The sequence below is a fragment of the Sus scrofa genome, chromosome 14, assembly GCF_000003025.6.
Source record: "Sus scrofa isolate TJ Tabasco breed Duroc chromosome 14, Sscrofa11.1, whole genome shotgun sequence".
Lineage (NCBI taxonomy): Eukaryota > Metazoa > Chordata > Mammalia > Artiodactyla > Suidae > Sus > Sus scrofa.
In genome coordinates, this window is record NC_010456.5 from 137,339,053 (window position 1) to 137,352,912 (window position 13,860).

Here is a 13,860-nt window from a genome sequence, read left to right on the forward strand (position 1 = left end):
CGGCTCAGGTTGTTGCTGGCATAGGCTCGAGCCCTGGCCTGAGAAATTCCACCTGCTGTGGGTGTGTCAAAAAATAAATAACCTAATCTTCGGAGTTTCTGTCGTGGCGCAGTGGAAACAAATCCAACGAGCATCCATGAGGATGCAGCTTTGATCTCTGTCCTCACTCAGTGGGTTAAGGATCTGGGGTTGCGGTGAGTTGTGGTGTAGGTCGCAGATGTGGCTCAGATCTGGCATTGCTGTGGCTGTGGTGTAGGCTGGCGACTACAGCTCTGATTTGACCCCTTGCCTGGGAACTTCCATATGCTGCGGGTGAGGCCCTAAAAAGACTAAATAAATAAATAAATAAAGTCTTTGAAAAATATACAACTCAGAAGTAGCGGTTTTATAATAAAGCATATTACATATGTTTTGTAACATTCCGAGAATTATGCCTAGGGTTAAATCAGTACATGCAAGAAGATGGCAATTATATATCACAGCATCTTTTAAAACCTATCCAGGACCATCGAAGTCAGGAATTGGAAAAGCCAAAAATGTCAGTCTCATTTTACCCTCAGCTGTCCTGAGCTGAGATCTTGGCTATGGTGGGATAAGTAAATGCCAATGTTTTCATTTGGGTAAAACTATAAAAAGAGTTAAGGTAGAAGTCTGGTCAGTTGGTATGCAGATTTGGACTGAAGATATGAAAGGCGATTACTGTCGTACCTAGGCTATGAAATGGTGATGCGGTTGGTCATGGGGAGTTACGGATGCTAAAGTCAAAAAATAATCTCAAAGGACAAAGAAAATGACAGCAAAACAGAAGAACAGGTTTAGCCCAGAGGCAACTGAGCTAGAGGTGGTTTCCATAGCTGAAGCCATGCATTGAAATAAATGATCATTCATTTCGTAGAAAGAAATCCTTGGTATATTTCAATTAAAATATTTTTTCCTAAATTAGCGTACAATAAAGTTGATTTTTTTTGAGTGCATAGTCTAATGACTTTTTATTTGTTTGTTGGTTTGGGCCACGCCCACCACATGTGGATCCTCAACCAGGGATCGACCCTGCGCCGTAGCAGTGAGATGCTGCAGCGATAGCACCGGATCCTTAACCTGCTGCACCACAAGAGAACTCCCAGTCTATGAATTTTAATGCATTGCCCGGATTCATGTAACTTGCATCACACTTAGGATTCAGGACCGTTCCGTCACCCCCAAAGCTGCTTCCTGCTAATCCAGCTGTCTCATCTTTTTCTCTTGTGACCCTGGAAGCCTCAGGTCTGGTCCTGCCCACAGTCTGGTCTTTGGGTGACCGACAAATAACTGGAATCAAGCAGTAGGTAATTTTCGAGACTGGCTTCCCTCACTCAGCACAGTGTGCCCTTTAGAGTCATCCAGGGTGCTGTGTACACTTGCAATTTTTTCTCTTTAATGTTCGGTTAGTAACTGATTGTGAAGGCTCCACAGTTTGTTATTCATTCATGAGCTGAAGGACTTGGTATTGTTGCAAAAAAAGAAAGAAAGACAGAAAGGAAGGAAGGAAGAAAGATTGTTTCATGGAGTTCCCGTCATGGTGCAATGGAAACAAATCCGACTAGGAACCATGGGGATTTAGGTTCGATCCCTGGCCTTGCTCAGTGGGTTAAGGATCCAGCCTTGCTGTGAGCTTTGGTGTAGGCCGGCAGCTGCAGCTCTCATTAGACCCCTAGCCTGGGAACCTCCATATGCTGTGGGTGCGGCCCTAAAAAGACCAAAAAAAAAAAAAAAAAAGAAATATTCATGAATAGAACTGCTATAGACATTTCTTTCTTTCTTTCTTTCTTTCTTTCTTTCTTTCTTTCTTTCTTTCTTTCTTTCTTTCCTTCTTTCTGCTTTTTAGGGCTGAACCCAAGACATGTGGAAGCTCCCAGGCTAAGGGTCTAATTGGAGCGACAGCCGTCAGCCTATGCTGCAGCCACAGCTAATGCTGGATCCCTGACCCACTGAGGGAGGTCAGGGATCGAACCCACATCCTCATGGATACTAGCTGGTTTCATTTCCACTGAGCCACAATGGGAACTCCCGACACGTTTATTTCTCTAGGGAAAATCTTGAGGTGTGCATATGGCAAGTAGGTGTTTAAGTTGATGAGAAACTTCCAAACCATCTTCAGGCACAGCGGTACCACTTGCATTCCCAACAGTAATGGAGGGGAGTCTGGCTGCTCTGTATCCTTGTCGGCACTTAGTGGTATCAGAAATTTGTATTTTTTTGGAGTTTAATTTTAGTCATTCTAATAGGAGTGTAGGATTTATTGTCCTTCACATGGACTTCAGGTAAGTGTCTAGTCAAGTCTTTGCCCATTTCCTAATTGGATTGTATTTTCTCACTCGAGTCGTGAGAGTTTGGACGTATTCTAGATCCAAGTCATTGTTGGATGCAGGATTTGTAAAAATTGTTTCCCAGTCAATACTTTTTTCCCTTAAAAGTGTCATTCACAGAGCAAAGTTTTTCATTTTAGTGAAGTCCAGTTTATCAGGTTTTCTTCATTTGTGGACTGAGCTGTTGGTGTTATGTCTAAAGAGGTCTTTGCCTAGGCCCGAGATTTCCTCTAATTTCAGGTTTATGTTTGACTTTTAGATCTTATTCCATTTTGAATGATTGATTTTGCGGTTTAGGTCAATGTTTTTTGTTTTTGTTTTTGTCTTTTTTTTGCCTGTGAATGTGTCCAGTGTAATTTGTCTTTGTACCTTTGTCAAAAATCATTTGGCCATGTTGCGTGGGTCTATTTTTGGTCTGATAGTGTTCCATTTTCTTATCTCTTACCAATACTACACTATTTGATTGCTATAGTTTTATAGTAAGTCTTAAAGCTGGGTAGTGTGTTTACCCTGATTTTTTTTTCTTTTTCAAAATTTTTTTCTGTTCCAATTCCTTTGCCTTTCTACAGACTTCTTCTATGGCCACACCTGTGACATATGGGAATTCCCGGGTTAGAGGTCAAATTGGAACTGCAGCTGCAGGTCTATGGTGGTAATGCTGTATCCCTAAGCCAGCGAGCAAGGCCAGGGATTGAAGCCACATCCTCACAGAGACACTGGGTCCTTAACCCACTGAACCACAATGGAACTCCTAGGATTATCTCACTTATACCTTTAAAAAAGTTTCAGTTAAGATTTTTGTTGGAATTATCTTAAATTTAGAGATCATTTTGAAGAGAATTGGCTCTTTACTAAGGTGACCCTTCCAGTTCATTACAGGTTATGTTTCTCTATTTAGGTATTCTTTGCCTTCTTCCATCCGCATTTTGTAATTTTTAGGTTCTGTACAGATTCATATTAGATTCTGTACATGTTTTTTTACATTTATGACTAAGTATGTTATTTTGAAAGGAGCTATTGTAAATGTTTTTTACATTTAATTTTGATTTCTAACTTTTCACGGCTACCGTATAGAAGTATGATTGATTGTTCTCTGTGTATCTGTGTGTTGATCTTGTGTATTGAGAATTTGCTAGCCTCACTTACTAGTTTTAGAAATTTTGGGGCGTGTGTGTGTGTGTGTGTGTGTGTGTATAATCCTTTGTATTTTCTACATAGAAAATCATATTGCCTGTGAATAGATATGGTTTTATTTCTTCCTTTTCAATCTGTGTATCTTCTGTATGAATTTACTTGGGCTGCTGTAACAAAACACTGAAGGCTGGGTGGCTTAAACAACAGACATTTATCTCTCACCATTCTGGAGGCTGGAAGCCTAAGATTAAAGAGTCAGCAGAGTGGCTCTCTAATGAGAATTTTCCCTTGGGTGGTGCAGGGCCTCCTTCTTGCTGTGTGCTCACATGGTCCTTCCTCTGGTGGGGTGTGGAGACAGAGAGCCCAAGAGAGCAGGAGCGAGCTCTCTGGTGTCTCCTTCCAGAAGGCTACTCACCCCATTGAACCGGGGCTCTGCTCTTACAACCTCGTTTCATTGTAATGACGTCCTTCGAGACCCAGCTCCAAAGACAGCTATGCTGGAAATAAAGGCTTCAAAAGATGGATTTGAGGGGAACACAAACAGTCCATAGCATCTTTTGTTCTTTTTTTCCCTGATTGCTTTGACTAGGACTTGTAGGCTAATACTGAAGGGGAGGGTGAGTAGAAATCTCATCTTGCTCATCATCTTGCCTTGATCTTAGGGGAAATTCCGTCATTCACCTTTAAGTGATGTTTGCAGGAGGTATTTCTATAGACGTCACTTATAGGTTGAGGAAGTCTGCTCTAGTTCTAGTTTTCTGAGACTTTAAAAATCATGAATAGATATTGAAATTTATCAAATGCTTTTTTGCAACAATTGATGTGATCATGTGGTTTTTCTTCTTTATTCCCTCAATGTGGAGATTATACTGATTAACTTTCAAATACTGGGCCGGTCTTGTACGACCAGGATAAATTCCCCTTGATCATGGTACAGTCTTCACCTTGCATCTTGCCGGATTTGATTTGATCATGTTTTGTTGAGGATTTTACTTCTGTGCTCATCGTGGGTATTAATTTGTTCCTCTTTTTCCTTGGACTCTTTTGTCCGGTCTAGGTGTCAGGGTGGACAGCCTTATTAAAAATGCGTGTCGTTCTTTTGCCTTCTGTTTTCTAGGATTGTGTGGAACTGGTATTATTTCTTCTTTAAATGTTTGGCAGACATCACCAGTAAAACCATCTGAGTCTGGATGTTTCTTATATGGAAAGTTTTAAACTACAAATTCAAATGATTTAAACCTATAGGACTATTCAGTTTTTCTATTTCTTCTGGGTGAGTTTTAGCCATTGGTAGTGTTTGAGAATTGTTTCATTCCATCTCAGTTGTTGAGTTTAAGTGAGTAGAATTGTTCTGAGTATTCCTTTATTACCCTTTTACTATCTGCCAAATCTGCTTCTAACAATACCTTCTCTTTCCTTCATTGTATTAATAATTTGAGTCCTCCTCTCCCTCTCTCCCTTTCTCTCTCTCACCAGGTTTGACATGTACCCATTTTATTGATCTTTTAAAAGAACAGTTTTTTAGCTTCATTGATTTTTTTCCCTTATTATTTTCCTCTTTAAAATTTCACTTATTTCTATCCTATATTTTTATTATTTCCTTCCTCTGCTTGCTTTGGATTTATTTTACTCTTCTTTTTTTCTAGCTTTTTAAAGTAATGCTTAAGAGTTACCTGAGACCTTCAAAAATTTCTAGTATAAGCATTTCATGCTATAAAATTTCCTCTGATCCATTCCTTCCATTTTATAAGAGTAAATGGTAAGAAGTCAAGTCACTTTCAAGATAGCAAATTTCAGGCTGTTTTTTTTTTTTTCTTTTCTCCAGCCAATACAATTAAAAAAGCCCTCACATGGTGCACCTACAGAATTAGGATGGGGAAGGGGCCCAACATCTGTCAGATGTCCTGTCCCATGTATTCATATTTCTAGGACAAAACTGTAGCCTTGAGTTTTGAAGAAGAAGTTAAATGATAATCTACAGATTCTGTTTGCTGTGTTATGGAATAAATGTCCACTATATTTTAGAATGATCTTCCTAGAGATAACCAGTTTGGCTCACTGCCTTCATTACTCAGACAGCCTCATGGCTAGGTGACTGGCGTGCTACCATGCTTCCATCAGGAAATATTTCAGGAGTTCCAGCTGTGTCTCAATGGGTTACAAGCCTGACAAGTATCCATGAGGGCATGACCCATCTGGCCCCGCTCAGTGGGTTAAGGATCCAGCATTACTTACCGTGAGCTGTGGTGTAGGCCAGCGGCTGTAGCTCCAATTAGACCCCCTGTCTGGGACCTTCCACATGCTGAAAATGTGGCCCTAAAAAGACTGAAAAAAGGAAAAAAAAAAACATATTTCAGACCCACTAGAACTCCCCAGAGGACTCATGTTTGTGTGGATTTCTCTGAAAGAAACCCAAACTACGCATAAATTTCTATTTCAGTAATGCTTTTGAGAAGAGCAGGTGTAGCAATCTGTCACCTGCCTTCTTCCCTTACTCTCCCCAGATGATCTGCTTTTTCGGTTGTCCTCGGATGAGCCCAGGCTTCTCTCCAGCACCACAAGATTCTTGTGAGCTGTGTCCACACTGAGTGCTTCAGACACTGGGCTTCTTTGTTCTTCCGAGATTTTGACAGTTGTCAATGATGCTTCCTCTCTCAGTTTTTTGGGGGTGAATTTTTTTATTATGGTAAACAGTACCATTTTGACTACTTCATTTTTAGTTTTACTTTTTAATTTTTTTTTTTTTGGTCTTTTTGCCTTTTCTAGGGCTGCTCCCGTGGCATATGGAGGTTCCCAGGCTATGGGTCTAACCGGAGCTGTAGCCACCGGCCTATGCCAGAGCCACAGCAACGCAGGATCCGAGCCGCGTCTGCAACCTACACCACAGCTCACAGCAACGCCTGATGCTCAGCCCACTGAGCAAGGGCAGAGATCGAACCTGCAACCTCATGGTTCCTAGTCAGATTCGCTAACCACTGCACCATGACAGGAACTTGCATTTTAACCCCTTTAAAGTGTCATCGGTGGCATCAAGCACCTTCACGCTGCTGTGCAAACATCACCACCCCCACATCTCCAGACCGTTTTCCGTCTTCCCCAAACGAAGCTCTCCACCATCAAACACTGACTCCCTGCTGCTCTCCCCCAGGCCCCCGCAAATGCACCCTACTTTCCGTCCCTATGCATCTGACTACTAAGTATTTCATTGGAAGGGAATCAGACCATCTTTGTTCTTTTGTGTTGGCTTATGTCACTTGGCATAATGCTTTCAAGGTTCTTCCATGGTGTAGAAGTTCCTTCCTTTTCGATGCGTCGGAAGTTCCTTCCTTTTTGATGGTTTCCTGGTATTCCGTTGTGTGCACATGCTGCTTGGTGTTTGTTCGTCCATCTAGTGATGGACATTTGGGTTGTTTCCTTTCTTTTTCATTTGGTAGCAAAACATTCTGTGTTTCCTTTCAGCCTGTGAGTATGAGGCAGAAAAGTGCTTCTGGGAGTTCCCGTTGTGGCTCAGGGGTAATGAACCTGAGCAGCATCCATGAGGATGTGGGTTTGATCCCTGGCCTTGCTCAGTGGGTTAAGGATCCAGCGTTGCTGTGAGCTGTGGCGTAAGTTGTAGACATGGCTGTGTTGCTGTGGCTGTGGCATAGGCTGACTGCTGCAGCTCCGATTTGACCCCTAGCCTGCGAATGTCCATATGCTTCGCCGGCAGCCTTAAAAAAGACCAAAAAAAGAATAGTGCTTCCGTAGCCCTCAAGCTATGACAAGGCCTCAGATCTGCCATCTTGAGCACTAAGCCTGCTTTTGTCCCTCCATATCTATGGCGCAAAGCTGGAATTCTCCACATGCGGTGGCAGGGCCATACTGCAACCTCCTGGGGAACTGTTTCAAGTGTTACTTCTTCCTCTTTCTCCCAAGCTGCTTTCCATTTGGAAAACAAGGATAAGGATTGGGTCCTACATCTTAGTTGTTTGGGGTAAGATTTTTCTGAGCGCCTCCCGTGTAGACTCCGGGACATCTCTGCCAGTGGTTCCTCCCCTTAACCCTTGGGGTTATGGTGGAAGAGTGTTTATCTTGTCTGGAAGTAGTCAAGCCTGTCATATGCCCTCTCTGGGGCTTCATTGGCTTTCTTAGAACGTTCTTTTTAGCCCCCTCTACACACTTTCTCTCCTGTGGTTCTGTGTGGACTGGTCTGTTTCCTCGGAATGGAGGTTATGTGTCACTTTGACTGGTGACTGCCATTTCCACTGCCACAGGAAAAGGGTCGGAGATATCTCACCTTGCTGCGGGGGGTGGGACAAGCAGGATTTTGACAGCGCTGGACAGGCGCGGAGGGCATTCCGGCGTCAGGGCACAGGATTAGCAAAGGCTCAGAAGCATGGAGGCACAGGGTTCCCAGAAAGAGGAGAAAGTCGAAGAGGAGCAAAAAACAACACTCGATCACCTAGAATTTCTTATTTTTTTTCTGGCTTGAATGTCTACCCCCAGTTATCGACACTCAGCGACCCCCCAAAGCTCTGAGTAAAAATTTTCTCCCACCCTTGGTCATAACTCCGGGACATCCCACACAACTTTGTATGGAGATGTGTCTTATTCTCTCTTTCTCATCAGCTGGGATGGGTAACTCCTGTCCTTCCTGAAACATCTATGTGAGGTCTTCAGGCCTTTTTCCTGGATTTAGTAGATCCTATCGAAGGGTCTGACACTAATGTGGTTTGAGAGCCAATTTTTTTTTTTTTGGAAGCATAGTTAATTTACAATATTGTGTTAGTTTCAAGTATACAGCCAAGTGATTGTTTTATATATATATATATATATATATATATATATATGTTCTTTTTCAGATTCTTTTCCATTATAGGCTTTTATAAGATATTTCGTATTGGAGAAGAGACAATTCTTAACTGGCTGATGGCCAAAAGCACAGGCAAACCATTTGAGACATACAGTCAGTAAAAAAGATCTTGTGGCTGAATGTTTGACTAAGCAAAACAAACAATCTTCCATGGGAAAATAGACTCTATCATGAGATGCAGAATGTTTAATTTTGTAACCATCCATGTATCTTCTGTCTTCGTGTGCAGAAAGTGTTGGAAGGAGAGTCCTTATCAAAATATTAGTAGTTGCTGCCTCGGAGGGAAGTTCTGGATGGTTTGACTTCATATTTTGGATTTCTTTTCTAAATGATCTGTGCCCTTCTCCTCGCTCCACAAGAGACCGTGTTTCATGACTGTGTTTCTATATGTCTGTTGTGGAGCAGAGGCCTGGTCCCGAGTTGGTGTTTGTTGAATGAATAAATGAGTGACTAATAGACAATGGTGAAAATAGACTAGTCAGGGGTTTAAAAATCTCTGAGGGGTTTACAATTAATAAGACAATGTGAATGGCCTTTAGAGCTGGTAAATTAGTATAATTATGGCGAGATCTCCAGCCCTCCCCTCTGGCTGGTTAGATGAGCCCTTTTCCAACTTTCCCTTGGAACCACTTCTTTCTGGAAGTCTGGGGCAGGTAACCCGAGCTCATGTTTAACTCAGATTTATTTTACTTCAAGTTGTCCTTTTTTAGAGCTAATTTAGTAACAGGCATGCCCTTTCTCAAGATTTTTATCAGGTGGTGGTGAACTTTTAATGAATATAATAGAAAACATTTCCCCATCCTAGAAAACGGAGGGAGTTTGAAATGCATTTTGACCTCATCAGCTTCTTTCATCTGGTCTCTGTAATCAGTTTTATAAAAAGCACATGGCTGCCCTTCTGTATCTTGATGGAGAACAGTTTTTGTGTCCCATTGCAAAAACTGGAGAACTGGTTTCAATCTTGAGAGATAACGGGGGTGCCGTGGCAGGCGATGGATGATCTGTCTACACCTCACTCCGGTGTCAGGGACAGTGAGCCGAGCTGAGACCCGTTCTCAGCCCTGCTCCTCTGTGACAGCGATGACACGGGGGTGCTGTCGGGGGTGTGTGTGTCTCTGTGTTGTCCCCACAACGACTTTGCAGACATTCACACCTGAAATCCAAGCGTCTTGGGGGACAGGCATGAGGCAGCAGCAGCAGGTGATGGAGAGAAGACAGATGCTTGTTCTCATCAGTATCTGCTAAGGGGATACAGGAATGGCTCCTATGGCTTTTTCAAAGAATTTTTCTTGGTGGGAAATTTTAAGGTAATGAGCCTTCTTCCCAACCTGCTCCATAGAGAACTGACTCTGTGGCTTTTAGTCATATGGTAACTGTATTTGCAACATGTATTTATTGTGTATCCACGGGACGCAGCAGGTGTTCATTGCACACTATGTACCAGCTGGTATTCTGGGTACCAGCCTTGTTCTTGGTGTTTAGAATATGTCTGTGGACCAAATGGTAGGGGGCCCTCTCCTCCTACAGCCAGCGTGGTACCCAGAAGCTAAACAAGGACCATAATAAGCCAGTGGGAGGGCCTGTTGGAAGGTGATGGTGTTGTAGACAGAAGGAGATGTTGGATCCAGCAAGACCAAGAGCAGCAGGATGGAGGGAGCGGGGCTTGCGGATTTAGAGGTTGGGAGAAAGTCTTATTGGGCATGTGAGATGTGAGCAAGAAAACCTAACACAACAAACAATTAAAAATCCCAACTAGGAGTTCCCATTGTGGCTCATCTGGTTAAGGACCCAACTACTATCCATGAGGATGCAAAGTCTATCCCTGGCCTTCCTCAGTCGGTTAAGGATCTGGTGTTGCTGTGAGCTGTGGTTGCAGGTGCATCTTGGATTGTTGCTGTGGCTGTGGTGTCGGCCAGTAGCTGCAGCTCCATTCCACCCCTAGCCTGGGAACTTCCATATGCCGCAGGCGCGGCCCTAAAAAGAAGAAAAAAGAAAAGTCCCAACTACGTGACAGGCAGAGTACTGGGATTTGTGTATTTATCCCCAGGCTGAAGATGACCGAGCTGGGACGCCTGAGGTCTTCTGGCTGACACCACACAGGGGCGGGTTCATCCCTGCAAACTGCCCTGTTAGTCCCCGAGCCCCGGTTCCTCACCCACCAGGCCTGCCTCCGGGCGTCTCTGCGGTCGGTCTTGCCTCCGGAACACCGCCTTCTCGCATTCGCCACCTCTGCCCGCCTCCTCGTTGCCTCCTCGTTGCTCTCTCGGGTGAGTTCCTTTCTGTCACCCGAGTCTCTGAGTGTTGCTTTTCTCCGGTGTCCTTGCTCTGCTCTCTGATTCCCCTGGAGAAGCCCACCTGTTCCACAGCTTCTGCAACCACTGGTGACCTGGCAACACCACACCATCTCTGAGCTGGATGCCCTCGGCTCCCGTCCCATGCACCCGGCTGTCCTCAGCCAAGTCCAAAACTGAACCCACCAAGCTTGTAAAGTTTGTACTTTGGTAAAAGCTTTATGTAAGTTTAAAAAGTAACCTTGGTGTCCAGTTCACTTGATGTTTTTGTCTTTTTTTTTTTTTTTTTTTTTAGTGGCTGCACCCTTGGTCTATGGAAGTTCCCAGGTCAGGGACTGAATCTGAGCCATAACTTCGAGCTATGCTGCAGCTCTGGAAACACCAGATCATTTTAACTCACTGCACTGGGCTGGGGATTGACCCCGAGTCTCCTCGGCCACTTGAGCTGCTGCAGTTGGATTCTTTACCCACTGTGCCACGGTGGGAACTCCCACTTAATGTTTTTGTTAAATGTTATTGTGATGGGTGCATAGTAGCTACCCCTGCCCACCTAACCATCCCATAATTAATTTCACCGATTCCTAGTTGTTGAACGTTTATGTCGTTTCTGAATCTTTGCTCCCATGAGCAACTGTGAAATGTACATTCTCATTCAGCATTTGAATCTTTGTGTTTCTTGGCTCATACGTAGAATCAGTTTTGACCTGAGTAATTATTTCCTTAGGATACATCCCCAGCAGGTGATTTGGTGGGTCAAAGCTTATGGAAAATGGTCAAGGTGGTGGTGGCTGCTCGTCGTGCTTGAGGAAGGAACGGTCAGTTGTATTTCCACCGCACAGGAGTGACGTCTTCCCAGCTACGAGTTTCCACATCTGCCACATTTCCTTTCCTGGATGACGGGTGAGGGTAGGGTGGGCACGGCTTCAGATGTTCATTGGCTGGGTACATTCTTTTGCAAATTGCCTGCTCGTGTCTTCCATTTTTCTATTGTGGTGTTTTCCACTTTTGACTTTTTTTTTCCCCTAATCTTTTTGGCCGAGCCTGCGGAAATTCCGGAGCCAGGGATTGAACACGCTCCACGGCAGGGACCTGAGCCTCGGCGATGGTAGTGCTGGATCCTTAGCTCACTGCGCCACCTGGGGGCTTCTTGACTGTTTGTAAAGGATTTATTCTAATGAAGACTTCAGGGATGCAAGCACAGGTACAGGCTTGAGTTAGGACGGAAGAGTATGGAGCTTACTGCCAGGAGGCAGTGCTCTCAGGAGGAGGTGCCCCTGGTCTCCCTTTGACCTGGAGCTGGGAGATGAGTGTCTGAAACTCTGTGGCTTGTCCTCTCCTCAGTCTTAGAGGCCCCTGGCCTCATCTCCTCGGGGCCCCTTGATGCTGCCCATCCTCCTGGCCCAAATGCCTTTCCCTGCCTTCCCATCTTGCTGGTGACCCAACAGGGTGCCCAGCCCAGCACGTCCACACTCTATGACCTTTCAGCTCCAGGGCCTCAAAGTCTCTGTGTCTTTCAAGATAGGATGTGACTGTTCAGGTCTTCCTTGAGCCAGGCCACAAAAGGGGCCAGATGATGGCTGGCCTGGGTCCCTGTGACACGTCCATCCTTGGCTCCACCAGTCCCTTGGAGCTCTACAGGTGGGGCGGATTCTCTGGATGGGACCAGGGGCAGGGCAGGCAGGGGAGCAGAAATAATAAAAACTTCTGACATCTGCTTGTCAGACAGGTCCTAAGCATTTTCCACTTAGGACATATGCATTTTTCTTAGCAATTAGTTTCTCAACATTATTTCTTTAAAATTTTTGTTTGTTTACTTTTGTTTTTTAGGGCTGTACCCATGGCATATGGAGGTTCCCAGCCTAGGGGTCCAATCAGAGCTACAGCTGCAGGTCTACACTACAGCCACAGCAACGCAGGATCCAAGCCGTGTCTGGGACCTACACCCCAGTTCACGCCAACACCGGATCCTTAACCCACAGAGCGGGGCCAGGGATTAAACCCATGTCCTCATTGAAATGGTCAGGTTCATTACCGCTGAGCCGCAAGAGGAATCCTAAAATTTTTTGACTATGTGAATTAAAACGGCTCTAAGTGCCAGAACCATAAAAACATTATCCTCAGAGGCGTCTCCCTTGTCCCTTCTCGCCACCTCATCCTCATCCTCGCTTTTTCTACCTTTTCCCTCTGGGTACCAGGCTTGTTGGATCTGACTTATCCTTCCTATGCTTCTGTTTGCACAAATGAGGAGACACAGGTAGATTTTTAAAATTTTTTATGAAGGTCGAGTTGATTTTCAATGTCGTGCCAATTTCTGCTGTACAGCAAAGTGACTCAGTCATACATTCTTTTTGAAAAATATTATTTTCCTTCATGGTCTCTCCAAGGAGATTGGTACAGCGGGCCCTCGTTGCTTATCCATTCTAAATGCAATAGTTTGCATCTCCTAACCCCAAACTCCTTGTCCATCCTGCTCCCTCCCTTTGCACCTTTGGCAACCACAAGTCTCTTCTCTGCCTGTGACTCTGTTTCTATTTTATAGACAGGTTCTTTTGTGACATTTTAAAAATTCTACATACAAATGATATCATATGGTATTTGTCTTTCTCTTTCTGACTTACTTCACTTATGAGAGTCTCTAGTTCCATCCATGTTGCTGCAAGTGGCATTATTTTATCCTTTTTTATGCCTGAGTAGTATTCCATTGTGTTTATGTACCACATCTTCTTAATCCATTCACCTGTCCATGGACATTTAGGTTGTTTCCAGGTCTTGTGACATGGAAACAGCTTTATTGTGAATAGTGCTGCTATGAATACACAGGTGCAGGTATCTATTTGAATTGCAGTTTTGTTCAGATAGATGCCCAGGAGTGGGATTGCTGGATCATATGATAGTTCCATTTTTAGTTTTCTGAGGACTCCTAGAAAATCTCATGCTGTTTTCCACAAAGGCTGTACCAATTTACATTCCCACCAACAGTGCAGGAGGGTTCCCTTTCCTCCACACGTTCCCCAGCATTTACTACTTGTGGACTTATTAACGATGGTCATTCTGTCTGGCGTAAGGTGGCACCTCATTGTGGCTTTGATTTGCATCTCTCTAATAATGAGTGATGTTGAACATCTTTTCATGTGCCTGTTGGCCATCTGTATGTCTTCTTTAGAGAAATGTCTCTTTGGGTCTTCTGCCCATTTTTCTTTTTTTTGTTGTTGTTTTGTTGTTGTTGATATATATTATA